Source organism: Trichechus manatus, unplaced genomic scaffold, assembly GCF_000243295.1.
Source record: "Trichechus manatus latirostris isolate Lorelei unplaced genomic scaffold, TriManLat1.0 scaffold00086, whole genome shotgun sequence".
Classification (NCBI taxonomy): Eukaryota; Metazoa; Chordata; class Mammalia; order Sirenia; family Trichechidae; genus Trichechus; species Trichechus manatus.
In genome coordinates, this window is record NW_004444022.1 from 1,885,537 (window position 1) to 1,889,779 (window position 4,243).

Consider the following 4,243-nt stretch of genomic DNA (forward strand, 5'->3'; position numbering starts at 1 on the left):
CCTTTAATGGCCTACGTGATATACTTCTCCTCACCATCCTCTTTCCCATCTCTTCTTCTACCATTCACTCACTCTTATCCAACCACACCTCCTTGAACTACTCAAGCATGATCCCTCCTCAGGGCCTTTGCACTTGCAATCCTCCATACCTGGAATTATCTTTCCCCGTATATATGACTAGCATACTCCCTTATGTTGTTCATGTCTCTATTCAATTGTCACCTGTGCAATAAAGAATTTGTCTGGCTTTTGTTCCTGGTTTCTGGGAGGCAACTTCTAAACTCTTGGTATTTCTCAAGTGATTGAGTGTCTTTGTTATTCGTGATGAGCTCCTGGGACACACTTAATAGCTTATGCTAATGAGGAGATTTAGGATTGGGGCTGCTTACACCAGAAAAACCAGCCATGTGATTAGAGGCTTGGGGTTTTGAATCATGAGATATCAGCCCAACCTCCAGGGAGATGAGAGGGCTGGAGATTGAGTTCAACCATTTAGACACTGATTTAATCAATAGTGCCTGGTTAATGAAACCTCAGTAAAAAATCTGGACACTGAAGCGTAATTGAGCTTCCTCGGCTGGCAACATTCTGTGCATGTATTGCCCTACACTGATTCCTGGAAGGTAATGTGTCCCTGAGGACACATAAGCTCTGTGTTTGGAATCCTCCCAGTCCCAGATTCCACTCTATCCTTTTCTTCCTTTGGCTAATTCTGATTTGTATCTTGCTATAAATAAAACTATAATCTAAGTATAGTTGTTTTTGTGAGATTTGTGAGTCATTTTAGTGAATTATCAAACCTGAGGATGTTCATGGGAACTGCTGAATTTGTAGCCATCTTGTTAGAAGTGAGGGTAGACATGGGGACCCCCGAATTTGTGGCTAGTGTATAAAGTGAGGGCTGTCTTGTGGAGGGCTGTGCCTTCTGACTTTGCAGTTTGGAAAACTCATTGTACACCTCCTCAGAGATGATTTCCAAGACCACCCTACCTTGTTACTCTCTATTTTAGTTTTCTATCTCTGCTATAACAAATTACCACAGACTTAGTGACTTAAAACAACACAAATTTATTTTGGTGGTCAGAAGTCTAACAGTGGTCTTATTGAGCTAAAATCAAGATGTCGGCAGGGCTAAATTTCTATCTGGAGGCTTTCATGGAAAATACTTTTACTTGCCCTTTCTAGCTTCTAGAGGTCACCCACATTCCTTGTCTCATGGTCCTCTTCCTTCAGTCTTCAAAACTAGTAATCTTGCATCTCTCTGTGCCTTTATTCCATAGTCATATCTTCCTCTAACTCTGACTCTTTTGTCTCCCTCTTCCACTTTTAAGTACCCTTGTGATTACATTGGGCCCACCTGGATAACCCAGGATAATCTCCCTATTTTAAGGTCAGCTGACTAGCAACCTTATTACATCTGCAAACTTAATTCCCCTCTGCCATGCAACCTAAAGTTCACAGGTTCTGGGGATTAGAATGTGGACATATTTGAGAAGCTAGTATTCTCCTACCACACTTTCTATCCCATAGCCCCACTTTATTTTACTTCGTGGTACTCATTCCCACCTGACACATTATATACTATATATTTACTAGTTAAATGTGTGTGTAACTAAAACAATCAAATAGTTCTATGAAGAATGTTTAAAAATTCCTACCTCCCCAGAGACAATTGTTTTCAAATATTTTAGCTGATTATTTTACTCTTTGACTCCATATCTCTAAATACCATGCTTATATTTCTACTCCTACTTTCAAAGATGAGAATCTACCTCTCATTTACTCCTCTACCTCCATTACTCTCAATCCTGCACATACACATTAATTCACATTCCATATTCTCCTATTCTACCAATTAAAAAAACAAAACAAAACTCATTGCTATTGAGTCAATTCCGACTCATAGGACCCTATAGGGCAGAGTAGAACTGCCCCTTAGGGTTTCTAAGGAGCAGCTGAGGGATTCGAACTGCCGACCTTTTTGTCGTAGATAATTTTGATGGTGAGAGCAAGATGCAGTGTTTGTGTAACTGTGACTTCATGGCTGAGCCATATAATACATTATTATTAATTTTCCTTTTCCTATTTATTAGTTTGGTTGTTTTTTAGTATCTATCTACTTCCACTAGAAAGTAAGCTCTTTGTTTTATTCACTACAATATTTCCAGTGCCTAGAACAGTGTCTTCATACATTCCATATTCTGATTATGAATGGATGTTTGCTGCTGTTACTTCTCATTTTGACTTGTGCCACAACACCAAATAAAGGTCCTGAAAGTTTTACTTCATCTGCATCATTAATGTCAACTCTACTTTGAGAAGGCATCTCTACCCTAGTCGTATTTTGAGTGCCTTCTAACCTGGGGCAGGAGGGGGGGGGGTCATCTCCAAGCATTGTATTAGGCAATATTCTGTGGTGATTCATAGGAAATTAATTGGCTAATTTTTGAAAGTAGATCACCAGGGCTTTCTTCATAGTCTGTCTTAGTCTGGAAGCTCTGCTAAAACCTGTCTACCACGGGCGACAATGCTGGTATGTGAAATATCAGTGGCACAGCTTCCAGCCTCATAGAAACACACAACCCACCACAGTATGACAAACTGTTAGACGGGATAATAGATTACATTTGTAGCATTTAGCCTACTGTTTTAGATTAATCATGCCCCTTTTTCTTTCCATTAGTACCTATAATTGAGAGTTGATGGTATGTGAAATTTCTAACCAACCCATCTGTTCTCTAGTTCCATTTTGAGTAGTAACAATGAAAATTGAGGATGTCAGAATCAACACATTGAATACTAATGACCAAAACCTGGAAGAGTTGTGGTAAGACATCAAAGATATCATACATGAAGAAAGTGAAAGACCAAAAGTGACTCTGAAACTTGCTTTCAATCATGGAGTAGCTAAAGCAAACAGAAGAAATAATGAAGTAAAAGAGCTGAACAGAAGATTTCAAAGGTTGGCTTGAGAAGACAAAGTAAAATATATATATTCTTTATTGTTGTGCTTTACATGAATGTTTATAACTTAAGTTAGTCTCTCATACAAAAAGTTATGCATACATTGTTATGTGACAACAGTTGGTCTCCCTATACTGTGACAGCACACATTTCTTTTCCACCCCAGATTTCCTGTGTCCATTCAACCAGCTCCTGACCCTCTCTGCCTTCTCATCTTGTCTCTGGACAGAAGCTGCCCATTTAGTCTCATGTATCTACTTCAGCTAAGAAGCACAGTCTTCATGAGTACCATTTTATGTCCCATACTCCACTTTAATCTTTGTCTGAAGATTTAGCCTCTGGCATGGTTATAGTTTTGGGCTAACATAGAGTCCAGGGGCCATGTCTTCCGGGATCTCTCCAGTCTCAGTCAAACCATTAAGTCTGGTCTTTTCACTAGAGTTTGAGTTCCACATCCCACTTTTCTCCTGCTCCAACAGGAATTCTCTGTTTTGTTCCCTGTCTGGGCAGTCATTGGTGGTAGCTGGGCACCATCTAGCTCTTCTGGTTACAGGCTGATGAAGTCTCTGGTTTATGTGGCCCTTTCTGTCTCTTGGGCTAATACTTTCCTCGTGTCCTTCGTATTCTTCATACTCCTTTACTCCAGGTGGTTGGGACCAATGGATGCATCTTAGATGGCCCCTTGCTAGCTTTTAAGACCCCAGATGCCACTCACCCAAGTAAGATGCAGAACAGTTTCTTAATAAACTTTGTTATGTCAATTGACCTAGATGTCCCCTGACAGCATGGTCCCCAGACCCCCAACCCTGCTACTCTGTCCCTCGAAGTGTTTGATTGTATTCAGGACACTTCTTAGCTTTGGTTTAGTCCAGTTGTGCTGACTTCCCCTACAGTGTGTGCTGTCCTTCCCTTCACCTAAGATAGTTCTTGTCTACTAGCTAATTAGTGAATAATGCTTCCCCTCCCTCACCACCCTTGTAACCATCAAAAAATGTTTCCTTCTGTATTTAAATCTTTTCTTGAGTTCTTATAATAGTGGTCTTATACAATATTTGTCCTGTGACTAACTAAATTCATTCAGCATAATGTCTTCCAAATTCCTCCATGTTATAAGATGTTTCATGGATTTGTCATTGTTCTTTATGTTGCATAGTAATCCATTGTGTGAATAGACCATAATTTGTTTATCCATTCATCCGTTGATGGGCACCTAGGTTGTTTCCATCTTTTTGCTATTGTGAACAGTGCTGCAATGAACATGGGTGTGCATATATCTATT